This window comes from Anomalospiza imberbis, chromosome 9 (assembly GCF_031753505.1).
Source record: "Anomalospiza imberbis isolate Cuckoo-Finch-1a 21T00152 chromosome 9, ASM3175350v1, whole genome shotgun sequence".
NCBI classification, from domain to species: domain Eukaryota; kingdom Metazoa; phylum Chordata; class Aves; order Passeriformes; family Viduidae; genus Anomalospiza; species Anomalospiza imberbis.
This window is the reverse complement of record NC_089689.1, coordinates 13832082-13853713: the sequence shown is the minus strand read 5'-3', so window position 1 is coordinate 13853713 and position 21632 is coordinate 13832082. Positions and strand designations below refer to the sequence as shown.

General features: G+C 40.8%; 1 long non-coding RNA gene across 6 annotated transcripts in view; it reads left to right on the top strand.

Moving 5' to 3' along the window:
* Positions 1–13330, top strand: part of LOC137479351 (uncharacterized) — a 30293-nt gene extending 16963 nt beyond the window's left edge. For 2 of the 6 annotated variants that reach the window (XR_011002184.1, XR_011002178.1), the window contains one exon: positions 2930–3682. This is a non-coding gene — a long non-coding RNA (uncharacterized lncRNA). Of the gene's footprint in view, positions 1–2929; positions 3683–6673; positions 6826–7011; positions 7139–13121 lie in introns of those variants that run through there. The other 4 variants (XR_011002179.1, XR_011002180.1, XR_011002181.1 and 1 more) reach the window with 4 other exon arrangements.
* The last annotated feature ends 8302 nt before the right edge of the window (positions 13331–21632 follow it).

The following is a 21632-nucleotide window of genomic DNA, read 5'->3' as shown; positions in this document are numbered from 1 at the left end:
GATATGTTCCTAAACCATCAAAGATTGAAGACACTTAGAAAAGACTTAATAGATCATCCTGCCTGCTTTTTTGCCAGTGTAGAATTATTTCATTGAGAACATTTTTTTAGTGTTATGTCAACTTTAGTTTTTAAAATCCCAAGTGAAAGCTTCCATATATCTCCTTGGGAGACTATTTCACAGGCTAATACATCTCGCTGTCAGGAAGACTTTCCCAATACTCTGTTGAGCTTAAGCTTTTTCTTTCCATTATTTCTAGTTATGTCCTTTTTCCTTGATAGCTTTTACACATGTTAAATATTTATACATTTTTTTCCCTTAAGAAACTTTCTTCAGTTTATCAATATCTTTTTGGTTTTGAAAAACCCACCTAAGACCTTCTAAGCCGAGAACTACATTTACCTTCAAACCATACAACAGTCAGATGCTCACCACAGCATTTTCTTCATGTTCTCTTTCTCGGGGTCCAAAGAACACAGGAGATTCCAGCTATGAGAAGTCTGATAAGCAGCCTATTGTCATCAGCGATTTGAGATAAGTCCCTTTGCTTTCTTTCTATTTCTTGATGCACAGCTCTTCTTGTCGTTGTGAGTGAGGATCCCCAACTGCTACTTGGTTCTGAATTTCTCACCTCTTGCTGCTCTGCTTCACAGAAAACCTGCATACTGCTTAATCTTTGTACTTCTGCAGCTTGCACAAAATTCACTTCATTCTTGTTAGGTGCAGCTGTTGAGGTCAGAACTCAGAACACCTCCCAGGAAACAGAAGGCAAGAGAAAGGAGGGTGATGCTCTCCTTAAGTTTGAGGTCTGATTTGGAAGTCCTGGGTTCCTTATTCAGGAGAAATTGAAATACGTTCATGCAGGGAAATGCAGAGCGCTATAACAAGTTTTCAGGGGGCTTACTAGTGTGGGCCAATCCTGTGTTTGCATGGTTCAGGGTTGCAGGAAGGGATCCAGCCTGTGCCAGCTCAGAGCACAGGCAAGCCAATGCATTCCTGGCACTGGGAAATAAGTTCTATTGCTCTGCACATCCTTCCCCTCTGCAAGGAAGCAATTGCAGTCTCCTGCTGCATGCTGGTGGATATTGGTGCTATACAGACCAAAAACTGCAGGCAGCTGAAAATTTTGCTTTTTTTTTAGTGCAACTTTTTTTGTTTTTGTTAGTTATGAGTGTTCTGGCTTGCAGGAAAGGGGAAGAAATTGAAATGGCTTACACAGCTTTTGGCTGTCATTTCTAGCTTGTTTTTTTTAAGGAAATGCTGTTTGTTTGTCAAACTTCTCCAATTTTGAACACAAGAAATGTTTACACAGCTGAGTTCAGTGGTGGTAGAGATCCCATCCCACAGTGGCCTTGTGTGGTGGCTTTGAAATCAAAGGGACATTTTTGGGTGTCCTGGCTGACAAGCATGGCGTGCACCTCAGAGCATCATGACTGGGTAGCACTGGAGGAGCCCAGGAGACAGTGTGGGGAAGTAGGGCATGGATGGGGAGTTTCGCCACTTAGGAGTGAGTCTCAAGGCAGAAAGTATTGGTTTTCTCCTCAAAGTACTTGAGCCTTTCCTGAGGAGTTTTCAGACTGTTAGAGACTCAGTGCTTGCCTAATTGTTCTCCCAGAATCAGTAGTTAAACTTGCATTGATTTCTGCTGACTTCACATGCTTAGGGTTCCACCTGTACTGTGGAAATTGAGATCTCGGTGTTTCATAGAGGCTTACCTGCCACAGCTCTCTAACACTTCCTGAAATACTGAGGACAGCTTCCCTGAAAAGTGTGCAGGTTGGAAACACCACTCCAGGTGCCCTTGTAGCCTTTGTAGGTGCTGCTACCTGCCAGGCTGCTGTTTGTCCGTCCATTTTACTGAGAAAGCCTGCACCTGGTGGGCTCATTCCCTCATATTCCCGAGGTCTGCATCTCGGAATGGCCGCTTGCTGCTGTCCTCCTCGTTCTGACTGTTCCAAGGCATTTTTGCTGGCTATTTTAGCTGAGTTTTGACTAAGATTATTTGGCCAAAGAGAATTTTTTATTTTATTCCTATGTGTCTGATGTCTAGATGTTGCTATGTATATTTTCTTCTTCCCTTGCAGTATTTTCTGAATTCACATCTTCTTCAGCTCTTTACAATGAGATCTACTGCCTAACATGTTAGTGCCTTTATTTCTATATTTAATTGCAAAGAGATTACTTTCAAACGTATTTCTGAAACAGGTATAAAGAACACTGTTTACTAGTAAGTTTCCCATAACTTCTTTTCATTGAGAAAAGGAGTAAAATAGAGTAATGATATTGCACTTCTGCTGACTACTCGGCTTGACTGATTCACAGGGTATTTGCTCTTAACATGTTGTAGGAGTTAAAAAAAATGTGTCAAACTTTTTTTGGCACCCAACTCCAGTAGATCCTGTTAGAAGAAACATATGGCCTCACACTAACAGTGTTAAAGCACTGCTGAAGTATTGCATGCACGACATTGACAAATTTCCTCTAGGCTTTTTGTTTTCTGTGCTATTAAGCATTCAAAGTCCACTATTTCATTACCACTGATGATACAGAGAGCCTTATTGACATTCTATCCATCTGTTCATAACATGCATTATTAAATGTGAAGCAACTAGTAGGTAAGAGTGCACTTGCCAGCTGTACAATGAATTCTCGGTAGTTTGGTGCCCTCTATAAATTTTCTAGCATTCTGCCAGTTTCTCAACATAATTTGCAATGGGGATATATTTTTTTTAATGTTTCACATTGTACAGAGAAAAGTTGCTTCAAAAGAATTCTTTATTTTGTTATCCCTAACGTGAAATCCTTAGATATAGTTTCAAAAAGCCCAAGAGTCTTTTAATATACAAAGACTGTTGCTAGTATCAGATCTCACTAACCACAGTTTCTGGTTATTGTGTGTGGGCTTTTTTTTTTTTTTTTCCTTCCCTAGGAGCAAATCTGCTGCATTACCTATGACCAGGACAATGGGGGCCCAATGAGTCACCCTATTCATGTATTTTTGGAACCCAGAGGAATTGGTTTGACTATTTACAGATTATAACAGTTGGTAGTTGAATGTTTTATTTTCATTCCCAGTTGGTACAATATGTTCACAGCTGATGCTAATGGCTTGCCCATTTGATATCACATATGGTCCACTATTTGGGTCTCCTAAAGCTTTCTTTTGTGGTCAAGCTGCTTTCAAACTTATGTCTGTTTAGGTTTGTTCTGTCTACTGGGAAGGTGAATATGAAACTCTGAAACTGGGCAACATTTGAGTAACTCAGCAGTTCTGTTGGTAAAGATTCAAAGAATTTGAGACTAAATGTCTCATAAAGAATATTATTATAAAAAATTGAATAAAAAAATGTCTTACAAAATCATGTGAAATTCTGAAAGAAATATTCTTTCCTCTTTGTCTTTGAAGCTGTGATTGAGTTACCCTCCACTGTATGGATACCACTGAGCATCATCAGGACTGCTTTTGCTGGGTGTTCAGTTGTATTGGAAGCCAATTTATACATAATTTGTATTGCTTAAATCATTATTTGTATTTTTATTTGAATATTACTGTTATGATAGTGTTTTGTGAAAAGATCTACGGAAGCAAATTGATTTTTCCTTTAGTTTCTAGAATAAGAGCATAGGAAAAGTGAACTAAAAGAATATGGGTACAGAAATTAAAATTACAAGCCTGTCCGAAGTTGTTCTCCTATGATACAAAGTGTTTATACTGACTCTGAAACATAACTGATAAAGCCACAATCTCATAAAAAGATTATTTCCAAAACTATTGCATTACCCTCTGAGAACTAAAATTCTCATTTATTTGTAGGAGTAGATCATAATAGCTCTAATTCCCTGAGAAGTGGGCATTGTGTGATAATTAAGTAGGGTGGTACATTAATTGTCCTCCACTTCACCTCTAGTTGTTTAAGTCCTTATCTAGTCAACCAGCAAACAATAGTGCTCACTTATTTGTGCCTTGCAGTTCAAAAAAAATTTTAACTAGGTAATTTATTTGAAATAAAGCAGAATAAGCAAATTAATGTGAAAGGGGCATTGAAATGATGTTAGATTACCATTACTTAATACCATTAGGTGGTAGGATGTGGGGTTTATGGTTGTATTTTTCAGCCATGCAACTTTAGCTGAGTAAGAGCAATGTGATTTTGCATGCAGGAATATTTCTCTAACTTACGAGACAGATTTAGCAGGATTTTTTTTTTTTTTTTTTTTTTTTTTGCCACGTGGATTCTGCTTTCTGGTGGCCTCTCTCTCACCAGTGCCTGTTAGGAGAGCAGTACATGTGTGTTGGAAGTGCTGCCTGTGCCTGGGACATCTGGCTCCTGGTGCTGGGTTAAATGAGGCATCTGGTGGTAGGACAGAGGCTCTGGCTTGTTCAGTTTCAGGGGAAACAGTGCATGTTGCTGATTTAGAGTCAGCCCCTGGAAGGAGGTTGAAATGGAACTGAAGTAGGGGGCTCTTTCAATCAAGTCAATATTCCAGCTGGAGTACTATGGAAAGAAAAACCCAACTAAATTCAATGTTTTTGCAAACAAAACTAATAGAGGAGAACTAAAATTCTGCCCTGTACTATAAGCAGTTTCAGAGACCTAGAAAATGACATGAAACTTTAGCATGCTAAGAAGCTCACTTGAAATGTCTTTAAAAAAGGACTAAGGAAATCAAATTATTAATGAATTATCTCAGGAATGGACTGGGTGCCTGATGATGTGGTAAAAAGTATTTGTTAGACAGGACTTGGTCAAAATCTGGTGAAATTTTGGGTACTCTGACTGTACCCAAGAGAGCTAAAGAAGTTAGTGATGTTATCTCTCCCAACTTATTAGATAGAAATGGAAGGTTATGCAAGAAGAATTTGGATTTTTTTGGACGCAAATTAAATTATATTCAGGAAAGAATGTATTTCTCATAAATAGCAGAACTAGGTGTTAGGAATTAGAAACAATACTGTTGAAAATTTATTTTGGAGGTCTTATAAATAAATCACAAGCCCACAAGACACCAGGAGTAGTAACTTGTTTGACTGTATCTGTCAAAGCAAGAGTGTTACAATGCAAACGTGGTCATAACTTGGGTATCCTGTGACATAGGATATCACACAGCATATTCCCAGGAGGAGTCCATGCCCATCAGATTTGGGGTGGCTAAGCCTGCTCTGAGAACACTGTGCTGGCCTGGGCATGGTGCTGCAGCTGTGTCAGCAGCACTGGTACACAGCTGACTGTGGCAGAGCAGCAGGGAATTGCTGAGACAGCCCTGCTGCTCATCGTGGAGGTGCTGTGCCTTGTGCCCTCTCTAACACCGTGCCACCATCTCCAGAGGCAGTCACAGCATGTCCCTGTGTGCTGGACATCATGTCCTTCCCTCTGCTGTGCTGAGTGGCCTTGGGGCATTTGCTGTAAAGTTGCAGGACGCTCACGTGTAGGTGGGTTTTGCAGTGTATCATCCATGCCAAGGGGATTCTGTTGGAAAAAAGTGTTACACTGATTCTAATCTCTGACTAAAAAGATAATTTCTGATGTGTACATGGAGAATTATGTACTTCCCAGGGGATTTTTTTTATTTGTTAATATTTTTTATGATTATTATTATCATCATTATCATCGTTATTGTTATTATATCATCCAAAACGTGTGAGTGCTCTGGCAGAAGCATCTTTGTGTGGTGTCTCTGTTCTCACCGGGTCCCTGCAGCTGAGGTGAGTGGCAGTGTTGGGCACTGCCCTGCCCCTGGGGGCTCCTGCCAAGCACACACCTGCAGCCTGTGCTCCTGTGCATCCTCAGCTAGAGGCTGTTACCCATCCCAGGCCAATGATGAAGCTATAGGTCAGACCCTTCAAGAACCAAGAGCCACCAAAATACAGACCTCACTCTGCCCAACACATTATTGTTTTCCCAAAGCAATAAGATCTATGTAGCTCTCCACTAAATATACTTTCTTCTTGTTTTGACGGAGGAAGAGCCTGAGGCTGGAGCTTGCTGAGAACACCATGTGGAAATGGTTTGCTCAGCTGCCATTGCTCAGCAGGGAAAGTGAGGGGTGAGATGGACTTGATGAAGGCAACCTCATCTCGAAAAACAGTTGATTAGAAAAATACCATCAAATTGTAATTTATCAGCTCTAGATATGTTTTAGGGAGTCTTCTCTCCTGAATGGGATTAAATTACATATAGTGTTAACCCAGAGTCTTCTGCATCAATGTAAATGAGTTGTTAACATGGTACTTCACTGCAATAATAATTCAAAGTTACTGGCAGGCTTGATGGGTCTGCAATAAATGTTTTATTATTTAGGAAAAATATACTCTACAAGTTGCAATGTGCCATGCTCATTCATGCTGTAAATCAACAAAGATCAGCAGACTGAATAGGGAAAATGAAAAGCTTATTTAGGAACTGACACAAGCTTTCAGATGAGCAGGAATGGCTGAAGTTAACTGCATTCATTTTTCTTTACTTGTCACAGTTGCCACTTGAATTTCACTGCTAAAGATTGTGGGTAGTTTTGCTTTATGAAATTATATCTATGAAAACAGTATTTGCATTTATATAGGCTTAGTTATAATAAAGTTAAACCTAGCACACCCCCTTGCCTCCACAAACAAACAAATCAACCAGCCAACCAAAAACCTCTGTGTTAAAATATTAAAATAATATTTATCTGTCAGTTTTCCTAGATCTGAACAGGATTCAGCTAAATGGTTCCCACTGGCTGCTTTAAAGGCCCAAAGCCTGTGACCATGTGAAATGCAGGAATGCAGAGCTTTGGCCATCCCTTCAACTTGAGCTCTCCTGCAAGGCTGCCTCTTTCCTCACCAGGGTAAACAAAGGGTTTTCTTTAAAAATGATCTTGATGTGGGATGAGTTAAAGCACAATGGGTGACAGGGGTGAGAGACTAGGAATTAATATGGTCCTTGTGGTATGGTTATAAAGTTCTTGAGATCGGCTCCATTACCATCCTTTCTTGTTCCCTAGCACCTGAAGACCCTTTCTTGAATTTTGCAGAACATGCAGATCCTGAATGCTGAACACTGGCTTGTCTTGAAAACAACAGTACATGTTTAAACATGGAGTAAAACCCCTTGCAAACTCTCTATGTTGATGTCCTTAGAGAGATGTGACTTCTTTGGCTGATCCAGGGGAGGGAGAAACCAGGACAAGAAGACAAGTGAGTTAGGATAACTCATCCCATGTAGGCTTGAAAAGGGCTAAGTTTTTTAAGCCAGCTTCAGAAATTATTCCCCTGCCCTGACTTATACCCCAGAAAGAATGAGGAGAGCATGAAAATACTTTATAAATTATTTGCCTGATGATGCCACACCCCTGGCCATAGGTCTCCAAAGGGAAGAACTGCTTTATATAGGCCAATTAAGCTGGACCTGCCTAATGAGGATGGCAGCAGGGACTGAGCATATGAGGAGAATGCTTCAGAATCAGACTGGTATGATTATGCACAAGCCTCTGACTGCAGCACTATCCTGAGAAAGCATCTCATGGATGGAGGAAACAGTAGGCAAAAAGCCAGCAAGCAGGGTTCTGTTTAGGTTTGTGCCTGCTGCTGTGTGTGTACTCGAATGTGCATTTATATGAACATGAATGTTTATGTGTGTACGTCTGTATACAAATGAAGCAATTTTTGTTTCTCTGCAGTCATCTGCATATTTGTTCTGGTTTGTCAGAGGTGCTTTTGTTTGCTACTGAATTGATGCTTTCCTTGGTTGTGGAGTTACTTATTCAGCTACAAGGTTCACTGTCTATCTCAAATATCCATTCTCAGTAGGTCAGTTTGCATGACTTCAACATACCATGATTTTGTTATGGTGCCCAATGTGCCTACAGGAGAGGAGCTTAATCTTGTAGCCAGCAAAACTGGCTCTGTGCTGAGAAAGCTGCTGAGACTAGAGCTTGGAAATGATGAAAATACCACTGTTTTGCTGCAGGGGTTGTTCCACTGACTTGGTCTTGATCCTGTTGGGTTGATCTGATAGCATCTCTGGTGTCAGCATCCCATGGCTAGAAGCAACCTCCTTGAGGCAGATGCTCTGCACTCCAGTGAGTGGTGATGGGTTGGGTGTGTTCCTCCAGCCCCTGGGACTGCTGGCGAGGCCCTGCTGCTGCTGGGGTTCTGCTGGCTCCTGTGGCTGGAAAAAGCTGAGGCCTGGCCTTCACATTTTGCTGAGGAGGTTTCAGGCTCTTACCCTGAATGTCTCACTTTGAGTTTTAAGAACATGCATGATGTGCAAAAAACTCTTGGAAGTGGTGTGCTACCCTCTCCTATTTATTTTGTCAACCATGAAATTGAAATTACTTTGCCCCTTTGGAAATAATGAGTGGGTTGTTTGTGAGAATAGTATATGCAAAAAAAAAAAAAAATTAATTTGGAGACCCGTCTTAGACTTATTTCAGATAGCTATCTGAAGCTTTTGTCATCATAATCACTTTTAAAAAGGCAAACATTAGCCAAAGACTCCAAAGAAGTTGCTGAGATAATGCACTGTGAAAGGTTTTCAGTTTGCTTTGCTGAGAAAAGTTTTGCTTCTTGAGCCAGCCATTGATATGCTTGGGAAAAGTCCAATTAAGATGACTGAATTGTAAGTGTCATAAAATAGAGAAGGCAGGGGACATTTAATTATAGCTGTGCTGCCAGGCACCAATAGAACAAAAGAAAAAATGTTCACCTAAAGCACAAAGTGCTGCCTAATACATTTGCTGTAATAAAGAGACAATATATGGTCTAAACACACTCTTCTAAATAGTTCAAAAAGCTGCACCTTCTGATTTCCATGAAGCTATTTTTCCTATTATCAACATAGTTTAAGAAAAAATAATATCGTTTTAATATTGAGACCTTCAACTTTGGTCACAGGTTGAAAAGGAAGCATCATGCATTAAGACAAAAATGTTGCCTAAGAAAATGGATTTGTGACCCAGAAGAATGTATAATTGATGTGTGTGGTTGTCTGAATGGTAGAATAACAATAGTAACCATTAGAGATGAGAGCTGGAACTAGTCACGCAGTGAGGCAGGATGTATTTTATAGGTCATCTGAGCTCCATTCAGATCTACAGGTTGCTATTCCTTCTCCATACTTGAAAGCATTTAATAGATTATTATAAAAGGAAAAGGATGGTATGCAATAATGGTTTAAATTGAAGCTCTGTATATGTATCACTACTGTGTGACTTCTAAATGAATGCTTCATTTTTAAAGTTCTCCCATGACATACTTGAGAGTTGGCCAGAGCATCAATGAATTAAAACAATGAATTGACCAGCAGCAAAAGACCCTGAATAGTACAGTAGAATCTCTTCTCTTCTGTGGCATAGACAATAACAAATAAGAAGTCTCCAAGAAAATTTGTTCCAAAATTATCTGTTATCTTCAAGGCAGATGAACTGATTTTCTTCTATTTTGTTTTATAATGTTAAAATAAGGAAAAAACCCACAGAATTTTGGAAAGAGGTTTAACTGTCAAACAATCAAAGCCAAAAGCACGTAGTAGTGAAGTCAAATTCAGATTCCATTCTTGCCTGGAAAATGCTTCTTTCATATCAAAATTGATACAAGTTAAAGGGTGGAGAATCTTTTGTACTTTGTTTCACATGAACATAAAAGTTTTATTCCTGCTTTTAATGGGTAGTATTTTACAAATGTAATGGAACATAATTTTACCAGGTTTCCCTAAGGGAAAGTCACGGCATGATTACATAGGCAGTCCCATCTCATTTAGTATAATGCTTACAATATAGATGCAAATATGCTTATGTAACTCAAGTTAGAGGTAGATTGAATAGCATTCAGATAATCATAGAGCAGTGCAGATGCTGAGGAAAGTTTTGCAGGAGAAATATGCATTGAATGACTGGTCCCTTGCAGCCACACATGCCCCCAGGTAACGTTTTTTTACGAGGGAGGCAGAAGATTCAAGCTGTGCCAGACAGAAGTACCTGGCGCGTGTACAATTTGCCGCTTGAGGATGAACATTTTTGCTTGTCCCTGTTGATAGCATATCCCAGTGAGTAGTGACAGTGATAGATCAAGGGGATGGGGACCCTTGTGGCTTGCAGGAGGGACAGCCTGGAAAGGGAGCCATCCTCTCCTGGGCAGAGCCCTTGCACTGTCCCTCAGTGTAATGTGCTGCAGGGTGGGACACAGAGGGGCTCCATGGGCATGGAAGGAGGTTTAAGCCACCTCAGGTAGAAGCACAGAGTAACAGAGTTGGGAGTGTAGGGATGACAGTGTGCTCTCCAAACTCCTTGCACGAAGAATTTTTCACCTAGAGATTAAATAAATCTTTCCATTGTGAATAATAATGATTTAACGCAATGTAATGCATGCTGTAATTCTCACACTTTTGGTATAAAAAGCAAGTAAAAATCTGTGTTATAGGCTAGCATTAAGGGTCTTATATTTATGGGAGTTGTAGGGGTGCTCTTTCTGGGTGGCTTGTGCATTGATGAAACAGAGATCTGTAAGAAAAGTGATCTCTTTCTTCTTATAGGGGACGATTGAACAAATTTAAAACATTTTACTAGCGCATGTGAGATGGAAATATTCTCTGTTTCATGAACAATAGGTAATCTTTAACTTATTTTTTTTTTTAATTGCCAGACTCTCTTCTCTGATCTCTTATTTAATCTGATGTAGATCTGATTTAATCTGATGTAACTATCCCAAGTTTTCATCTAAGTGGTATAACAGTTTAGTGTACATAAACCTAGTCTTGATGCTGGTTATTTGGAGATGCACAGCAGAGACAAATGTAACCAGCTTGGAGACAAAGCAAAAGCAATTTCTAGAGTTCTGTAGGACCACTGGCAGCATAGCTGCTGCTTCTGCACCAGGTGTGCAGAGGTGTTGCTGTAGCTGGCATGTGGATTACAGGTGCTAGACCAGCAGTGCCTCTGGCAGCTACTGCCTCTTTGGGTAGGCAGATTCCTTCTCAATCTTTCTGGGGAAGGTCAAGAATTAGCAAAGGCATAAATAAATGAAGCTCAACATCTCTCTGTGTTAGATTTCTTTTAAGCTTTCCCTCTGTCAATGTTAATATCTCATATCTGTAGGTAATAGCAATAGATAGGTTAGCACAAAATCTATGTTGCAGGTATCTGCCTGTATGTGCTGTGGAGAAAACTGAATAATGACAGTACTTGGAGAATTAATTGCCTTTTTCTTTGCATTTTAGTTAGAGCTCTCTGTTCACTGGCACATTTGGAGCCAAATTATCTTTTAGCAATCAAGATGAATCTTTGTTGAATGTATTTTTGCTTTATTTTCTTTGGATTTTTATTTGCCACATCTCAATTACCTGCCAATACTCAGAAATGTGAGTTGTATCAATTACATTTTAGTCAAGTGTAAAATTTATCATTCAGATAAACTATCATCAGAGTCAGTATCAGACTGAGGAAGTGTTTGCTCTTCCTTGCTCATTAGTTAGCATTTCATCTGTGAGTGTGGGATGGATAAATTTCAGTGTGCATCTGATTTAACCTCTAAAAATGTATCTTCTTGTCATGATTTAACTGCAGACAGCAGGTAAGTACCATTTAGTACCGAGTGGGATGGGGAGGGGAATCAGGAAAAAGGTAAACCTCATGGGTTGACATAAGAAGAGCTTAATAATTGAAATAAAGTTAAAAAAAAAAAAAAGAAAGAGTAATAATAGGAAAGAGAGAAAAAGAGAGGGGTTTAAAGAAATGCCAGTGATTCACAATAGAACTGTTCACCACTGTGTGATCGATGCCCTGCCCATTCCCAGGCAGAGATCAGCAGCTCTTGGCCAACTCTCCCCAGTTTAGTTACTGAGCATGACATTCTGTGGTGTGAATGTCCCTCTGGCCAGCTCGGGTCAGCTGTACCAGCTGTGCTCCCTCCCAGCCTCTTTGCACCTGTTTGCTGGCAGAGCATGGGAAACTGAAAGAGCCTTCATTTACAGTAAGCACTACTTAGCAACAACTAAAACAGCAGTGTGTCACCAGCAGCATTCTCATACTAAATCCAAAACACTGCACTATACGTGCTTGGAAGAAAATTAGCTCTCTCCCAAATGAAATCAGGGCACCTCAGGTGAGTGACGTGGGTACTCCAGTGCTGTGCCAGCCCAGCTCAGGCAGAAGGACAAAAATGCCTTCCATCCGAAATTTGTCCCATGAGAATGCCTTGTTTGTCTGTCTTTTCAGGTTTAATAAGACATTTCCAGATGGACTGTGATACTGAACTCAAGTTTTGCTTCTTTGTTTGCTTTTCAAGATTAGCAACAGCTTAGGATGAGCACTGCAGTCAGTGATCCTGTCATGTGTCCCAGGTTCCACACCTGCTGCTGGCATTTTTCTCTGCTCTATAAAAGGGTGCCTCTGGTTTTGCTGTTTGTAAAACAACTTCAGCTGTTTTATATAGGACATGTATAAGCCAAGTAAACTGGTAATGTGGTTTAATGTCAGCAGAAATTCAGGAAAGGAGCCTTTTGGTTAACTAAGGCTTGTTCCATTTGTAGGGAAATTCAGATAAATTAAGGATATATGTGAAGCAAGTGCACCAAGCCTACAGTGCTTAAGCTCTTCTGTGGATGATCTAATTCAAAAGGAAAATGGCTGTAGTTCATGGTAGCTTAATCCTCTTTACAGTAAAGTCAGACTACTTTACCTCTCAGTGAGAATATCCACAGAGAAATTTAATGCATTTCGACGTACATGCATTATCATCATGGGTTTAGTTGGTTTATCTTAACTTCCCTGGATGTTCCTTTGTAGAAAAACTACAGACATAGATATCAAGTGCTAGCTTATTTAAAGCATAGTAATGTAGTCATGTCCTTAATCTGATAAGGGTTTTAGTGTAACCATGTTAAGTGATAAGTGAGAACCACTTTAAGGGGTTCATATGCATTCTTATCCCACAAGATAACAAAGGTAGTTCTTTATTTGTGACTGTGCTACCCAGAAATAATTGAAAAGCCTCAGTGTAAGTGGTTGGCATCTGTTTGCATGCTGGGCACTGCGGTGCCAGTGAATCTTCAGACACAATTACGAGTTCTGGAATTTGAAGCTGAGGCTCAACAAAATAATTCAGGTGATTACTCTTATCTCAGTCTGTCCTCTCTGCTGTTTTGCAGGCCAAAGGTAAAAGGATACAATACTTTGGAGGAACTTTGCCTCACACGGTTGTAAAATCAGCAGAGTGCTGGAAACACCTCTCATCTTGTGTGGAGAGATTCAGTCCTATACCTGATGGGAAGGAAGGGAGGAGAAAACACTGACTAGACCTTTTTCCAGTCCTTGAAGCTGTTTTCTTTTAGAGAATGACATTTTTCATGCCAGACAGTTGGCAAGGCTCAACTGGACAAGACAGAGTTGGAGACATGCAATGCTGTATGGTGTCATCAGAACTAAAGATTATGAAAGTCTTCTGAACAGATTTCACTCTACAAGTGAACAGAACACACCAGGGATATCCTATGGCAATGAAAGTCCTTGTTCCAGCTCAACTGATTCAACTGGCCACATTGCCTTTTTTCCAGGTTCCTGTTGTCATCACATGACAGGAGATGCAGGAAGCACTTGGAACTACACCACAAGAGAAGTAAGGAATTCTTTGCAGATTTTTAAAACTCTTTTTCTTCTGCCGCCTTGTTTGAGTAGTTTACTTTATAGTGACTTTGGCTTGAAGCTGAGCGCACTAACAAAGCTGTTATATAAAAAAATTACTGGTATTTGAGGAATTAAGCCTGTGTTTCAGGAGTTCAAATTTGCTGTGTCTTGTGTTATTTTTTATTTTAGCAGTGTTTGTGTACCATGCTTTTGTGAGTTAATGCATAACAACTCAAGTCAGTTAAAAGTCTGTGGCATTAGTGAAACTGTGAACCACATAAAATACTAAATTGCTTTTTCTCTTTCTGTAATTGCCACTACAATAAAAGCTGCCTTTACTGTAAAATTTTTCAGAGTTAACCCCTGCAGAGCTCCCAGGCTGATGAGGGAGAAGTGTGATTAGGGGTGTGTAGAAGGGGGAGAGCAGCTGACTAACAGTAATTAGGGGTGCTCGAGGGCTGTAGGCAGCAGAGGGCAAAACTTGCAACCACACACCCCAGGTCCCAAATGAATTGCAGTGTAATGAGAAAGGGTCAGCTGGAGTCCCTCAGGACAGCAGCTTTGGCAACCTTGCCCTGCTTGCATCCTTTCCAGTTGCCCTGCTGAACATGCCAGGGAAGGATGGGAAGGGCATGGAGTAGATAGTTACAACTGCAAGCAAGGAGGAAAAAGGGAATAAATATTTTTGTATATTCTTTATGGCCACTGTTTTGAACAATATTATAAATATTGGGGAGTGGGAGGGCAGGTGGGTCAGTCCCCTTACATGTGCCTGTGGGCAGAAGTTTCAGCCAGCAAAGTAATGGAAGGATTTGATGGATGAGCAGTATTTCCTGTGGGATAGGTGTACCCCCATTATGGTAATTATGCCATTCTTATATCAGTCCTAAATATAAACAAATTTCCTTTTACAGAAACACCACAATGTGTGCTTAAGTATAATAATAAATAAATAAATACGTGTAATAATTCACTGCCATATGTGGGTAATGTAATACATTGCAAAAGTTAAAAAGACCACCCATCAGAGGTATACAGGCATTGAATTAGTTTTACAATTCTAGTTTTGTTTTTAGAATGTAATAAAAATGCCATATCATTATCATCTGAGGGACTGTCTTTGCAAGGGAGATACTTCTTTGTGGTATTCACTTTGTCAAACAATCCAAATACTACCACTGATGGTGAATACTTTCCCTGCTTTTGAGTTCCTGTATGATTTGTCCTGTTTATTGTTTATTTTTTCCTTTTCTTCCTATTAGAACAGAATAATAATTTTGAAAGCATGGAAAATGGAAGATTTTAAAAATGTCTTAAATATCATTTTGTCTGGATAAAGGTTTGAAATGAGTAACATGCTGTTTTTAAAAAGGTTGCTAATTATCTGAATTTCACTGTGGTTTAATTAGCAGCATCCACAGTAAAACGTGGGAGGTGGTGCTTATCACCTGCCAAGGAAAATGTTGTCTTTTGAGGAAGGTTAGTTATGTCAACCAAAATGCAGCCTGATTTTAGATCTCCAATACTATTCCCTTTCAATTCTTGGTGGGCAAGGGTGATTGAGCTTTAAGTGATTAAGAGAGTGGAGAGCAGAGGTGTTAGTGCCATGACTATCTCTGGGCAGGTCTGAGAGCCACCAGTATCCTGGGTGCTTGCTGTGGAAGGAGGTGGCTCTCACTGAGCATTGCAGCCAGCAGCTCCTCACAGCTTGAGCAGAAATTAAACCACGTGGCAGTGTCAGTATTTCTGGTAAATCGTACTCTGTCTCAATGTTAAGGCCTTCTTTGTTGTCCTTGTTAGCTGCTTTAATAAATGGAGCCTGTAATTCTCTTTGAATGTATCTGATAGGTAAAGGAGCTGGTACTGGGAAAGGTCATTTGTTATGGACAGCTCTGCCCAGAGCAGCTGCATGCGTGGAAATGCTGGAATTGCCTTAATGAGGTGGCAGTTCTGAGCTGGAAGTCACTAAGGTCAGCAGAAAGGTGGCATTTAATGTCCACTGGATCAAACAAAACAAGGTTGAATCCTTACCTTAGGTTAGACTTGGTAAAGTTTCTGTAATCCAATATAATAATTTTATTGCCTGCTCTGTGAGTTTTCCATCTTTGTTCTTCCTCCAGAGGGTGAGATGCAGAAAGCTGGTAGGCAGGATGGATGCAGTTATGTAATAGTTAATATTTTAATGATTATTTCGCTTTCACAAAGGTGTTCTGGGCTCCTTCTGTTTAGAAATGGCAAGGAGTGTATAAATGTATTTCTGCTTTGTAATGTAAAATGATACATTCATATTCCTTTAACAGGATTACAGACTAAAAGTTATTTTGGACTTCTTTATTATGGTATCCACAGTGATTTCAAATGTATTAGGTAAAGGAGAAAAGCTAATCTGCAGGTCATAGGTAAATTATTTTTAATTGAGTCAATTAATGAAAACTAAGCCAAGAAGACGACCAAAAAAAAAAAAAAAAGCTTTATATTAATTATTTTTGTGATATTTTTGTGATTCTTTTGTGATATTTTTGTGATAAGCACACAATTCCAGACTGTGTAGTGGTACTGTTTAGTCTTTCTGTAGTGCAGTTTATTTTTCCATGGCATGGACACACTCACATAGGTACCAGTACTGTGGTAGGCTTTATTCAGTGCACCAGGTGCATCTGTGGAGATGCTGTGAGAGAAATTCAGTGAGCCCCATACACCAAAAATGAAATCCTTCAAGCATTCAAGAAGGTATAGAAACATCATTTTCACAGGCTGAACATTTTTTTTTCAGAAAAACCATCTTTTATGACATTCTGATTTTCAAAACATATTTACAAAACAAACTGAAGAGAAAACCTGCAAACAAAAAGTCCCCATTCTAGGAAATACTAAAAAGCAGGGACCATGTAATCTGGTAATTTTCATTCCCTTCCTGTTAGCTTTTCACTTTCCGTTCCGTCCAGCTATCTCTGTTTCTCTCATTGCTATCCCATGGGAGTGAGTGACTCGGGCATGTCTCCCTGTGCTGGGGCCATTTGCTGCTCCAGAGGTGCTAATTGTCCCTTCCTCTCATAATGTCTAATTGATCATATAACAACTTCAACCCAGAGCACAGCTTTCCAACATGCTTTTGCTGCAGATTGAAACCTCGGTTTCAGATCTATAGAATGGCTGCTTTGCTTGTGTATTTTCCCCCCAACTCTAATAGTTGGTCTCATAAAAGATATTACTTCTTTCCATAAAGCTTGACTGTCTAGCCAGCATTTGTGTTCCTTGGGGGCAGCAAGCAGGAAAACAACCTTTTCAAGCCTGGAGTTTCCTTATAGCAAAAAATTGTAGCTATTGAATTATAGTTTTAAACATTAAACTACTTCCTTGACCCTATTCCACTGTATTTGAGCATGCATTGGTCTTAAGAACGAAACAGAAGTATTCCCAAGGTTTTCCAGCCTGCTGCTGATCTGAGTGATCCAGAAGATCTAGAAGTCCCATCAGGGAAGTGCTTGAATGCTTTGGCTGTATTTTAGTGGGAGGCTGTGAGGGACATAAAAGTCCTGTTCAGATATGGGGGACTCCAACTCTAGCTGGGGCAGGAGTCCCATTGTGACAGTGCCAGCAGTGTCCCAGAGAGGCCAGAAGGCATACAGGGTGGACTGGGGACAATCTGTGCAGTGCTGGTGCTCAGCCCTTTCCCTGATGTGTCACCTGCAGGGAGATGGGATCAGAGAGGAGTAGAGCAGGGCCATGTCCATGGCTGTCCCCAAGATCACCAGTTACGAGAATTGTGGCTTTGCCTTTACAGGCATGTTTTTGCATTTGGCTGTAGTGTGGGGCACGGACCACCTGCTGCATCTCTGTTCATGGGCATGATTTGCTTGTGGGAGGTTGACTGTGGTATCCTTTGCATAGCTTCTAGCCTTTGGGTGCAAATATCCAGAGTGGGTTTCCCCTTAGTATTTTCTAGGCTCTTCTAGCTAGTCAGCCTTGCCAGGTGAAAAATCCCCAAGCCATTTCTTAAACCAGACAATAAAATATGATGCAGCAAACTAAGAGTGGGTCTGAGCCCATGCTAGGGCAACCTTCTGGGTCATTCAAAACAGACTTTATCATACTGAAACTGGTAGTTTGGAATGTGCTCAGTCCATCCATATTTTTTTTGAAAGTGACTTTATCAATTGGTTGCCTTTAACTTCTGACAAGAGACATTGATGTAAGAGATTGTTAAAGTTTATGACTCATGAAGGTATTTGCTTCACTCACTTGTAATTTCTAGTGCAAATGTGTAGTTCGCCTGTACTCAACTGAGAAAGAAATGGCAGTGTACAAAATAAGTAGAGCAGATTAATTAAATTGGCTGTTCTTGGTAACTCTTTCTGCTACTATAAAAGCTAGCAACATTACATAAGATTAAAAGGTGACAAGATAACGAATCATGATTTCTCATTGCTGTAATATGTTATGGGATAGTCTAGATTGATACTTACTTAGTTCAAAACATAATTAAACATTTATATAAATAAGTGTTCATTATGTTAAGAAGCATTAAAACATGGTTATAAACACTCTTTAAGTAACTGGCCAGCCACATGACATTGTTTTGACTATTACTCTTCATTAGAGAGTTTTCTTTGTGGATTTTAGCAGTATGGTTGGAGTGTGTAGTGGTGTCTGATACGAGGTGGTGAGCAGAGAGCCCCAAGCCGTGCAGCACAGTCCCCACCCGCCTGTGCAGGGGGCAATCCTGACACCTAGCTCTGCTCATGCTGCTTCACATCTCCCCATATTTGTGGCTGTTGTGTAAAATTACCGAGTATGTTCCTATTTCCCCAAATTTGCTGATTCTCACTTTTCACAGAAATGCTTCTTGTCACTGAAAGCTGATGAGGAAAGATGATTTAAGGCACTGGGGAAACCTTGTCCTCACTCCTAGCTGCAGTGCGAATGCTTGTCTTGCAGCTCATGCTGGTCCCACTGAACAGCGGGGTGAAACAGAGGTATGGAGGGGCTGAACTTCACACCTATTGATACTGGGGAAATGGACAAAAATGTAAAATAAAAGTCATTGTTACAAGATGCCTTTGCTTCGAGCTGGGAAGTTTTGCTATCTCAGCCTGTTGCTATGGAGCCCTGAGCTATTTGGTGTTTGAGGGCTTCCTCTGGGCTACAAGTCATCTGTGGGTCAATACTAAAAGTTAGCATTTTCCAGACTTTTTTCTCCTTCCAGGGTCTGCACAGCAGCTCCCTGCCCCAGTTCCTGCCCTGCTGGGACCATGGGGATTGAGCAGTGCTGGGTCTGGGTGCAGCTGGCAGGGAGGCACAGCCAAGCCCCTGCCCCAGCCTGGCTGGGCTGGGATGCAGAGCCTTGCATCAGGCGTGCTCTGCTTTTACTGGGCTGCTGCAGTTTCCATTTCTGCTCCGAGGCAGCTTGCTCTCCTCGCGGAGCCCTGCCACCCTGCCCCTGCCCGCCCAGGGGCTGTAACGAGGTCCTGATTCCCTCATTGCTTTGTTGACGGCTTTGCCTCCTTGCACAAATACTAGGAAGTAGTGTAGGATGTGTTGAAAAGCTCAGAAATCAGGTTTTTTTTAAACACAACTGTTCTGCCATTGCCCAGGTAGTGGCCAAGGTAGTGCAGTAGCACAGGCATGTGCTTCTGGGCCATAAAGACATTTTTCATCTGCTTGGGATCTGGCCTGACAATGTGAAACACAGGAAGGCTTTCCAGTGAGGAAAAGCCTTATCCTGACAGAGGCCTCAGGAGGGAAGCCTTGCTGCGGGGTCAGAGCGGTGGAAGAGCTGGCGGCTGGCAGATGGCGGTCACTGGTAGGGGCAGCCACAGTGCCTGGAGGGCCGTCAGGTATGGAGCTGGAATGGCAACTGCAATCCATACATCACAGCACCGGCCAGAGAAAGTCAATGTTTGTGTGGCGGTGGGCAAACAGCAGGGCCTGAGACAAAGGGAGGAGCGAGAGGCGCTGAGTGGGAGGCAGCAGCAGAGAGCAGCATGGAGCCGCACTGGCGCGGCCCTGGGCCTGATGCAGGGCCAGGCCTGCTGTGGCAAAGCAATTCCAGCGTGGCTTGTCTGTGTGGGGAGCTCTGCTGAGCGTACGGGCACGTTTTGTCACTTGGCAGTGCTCGTGGGGGCTCTCGGTTGGCTTGGCTCGTGCAAGGTGGCGTTTCAGCCCCGTGACAAATGCTGCGCCGCGCACTCGCCGTGCCGGCAAGGGCAGCGCGTGGCTGCAGGGCAGTGGCACAGCTGCCTCACCCCTCTGAGGGCTGCCTGCTTTTAGGTGGGCGCACTGCTGATCTACTTCGTTGGGTTTTAACCTAGCAGAAGGAAAGCCTTCAAGTGCTGCTAAAAGGAATAAAATTATAGTTGTACTTTAGGGAGCAAAAATGATCTCTTTTGGCATTGTGCTGTTATTGCAAATTGTGTGTGTGTGATTTATCCTAATTAAAAAAAATATGACAGACATAAGCCACAGAAATGTCTGTAAATGACACAATCTGGTCCTGTCTTTGTTTATCACTATCATAATGCATTGCTGGCCTCCTAAAATTATTAGCCTTTGTGACTTGCTAATAGCCACAGACTCTTTCTTGTGAAATGGAATGGTGTGCAATAGTAAAGCAGAATGTGAACATTTTGGTGTGGGATCAGCATTTCACTTGGTTATGCTAGATCCTTCTTTATTGCTTTAAAAAAAATACTTATTTTCTATCTGTTTGTTTAGGGGGCAGAATTTTTCAAGCTTGTAGTTTAAATACAGAAATCTGGAGGGGGGTTCAGAATTTTTCTTTTATTGGAGCAAATTAAATGGTTCTCCATTACAGAAGACTGCTCTATCAAATTAATACTAGTCATTTCCCTATGTGTGTTGAGTGAGTTTTCAGATCAAACCAGACCTCTGAAGGCATATACACTACTGCATTAAAGAAAGATGCTGTGATATTCTGTATCAAAAAGGTTAAACTCATCGGATTCTATGTAAACACTCATTTTACCCCAGCTAACCTGTAAAGATTTCATTTTGCTTCATTTATCTTCTCCCTTACCCTTTGCTAAACCATTCCCGGCTTCGAGGAAAGAATCATGTCTCCATTCATTTCCTATCTTGCTGAATTGCCTTCGCATTTCCTATCATCTGCACATAATCCTATTCTCTCCATTATTGTCTTAATACCAAGTACAGCACAAGATAATGGATAGGCACTGTAATAACAGTGTGGCCTGTAGGAGCCCCTCGAGGGAAATATCTTCGACGCTGGTAGAATATTAATGCATCCCAGGTCCCTGATCTTCCTCTTTCACTTCATCTCCTGTTTTCTAAACTACATAATGACTTTCATATACATGACAAAAGCATTAGAACAGAAAAAGACTCATTGATGAGCAGCAGGGCTGTGTGATATTAAGAAGCACTATTCTCAGTTCTTTGTACAGTTTTTGACCACCGTCAGAGACAGTGTATGCAGGTAATTTCTGATTTGAATAGATAGAGGCATAAAGAAGCATTATTGTACTCTGTTAATCCAAATGCCCATCACAGGCACTGCGTGAAAATAAATTAAAATGTAATTCTTCAATAATGCATCTGTCTACAGGATGATTTTCAGCAGATTAAAAACAAACAACTTGATATCACTTAGAAAGGCTAGTGGATTGTTTTTGAGAAGCTTAATCATCAGCAGATTATGAATGGAACAGTAAATCAAAGCAGGGTATGTTAAACAATGTAGATTGTGTTGTAGTGGCAATTTACTGTACATAATTTTTTAATAAAAGGGAAAAATTGATTTTTGTGAGCATAAACATTGAATCCTATGAGAATTTAGCTACTGTTATTGGAAAGGGGAATGTAAAAAATGCTATTCTTGTCATGTAGGAGCAATAACCTTTCATTCCTCCTACAAAAACCAGAAGTTTACTCCCTTTAGGGCTGCCTTTAAGCATAACTACTTTTCTCATTTTTCTTTCCTTTTCTGACATGCTTGGTATTTTTCTATCATATTTTGCAAATATGATATGTATTTCTGAGACACACTTTGCTGCCTG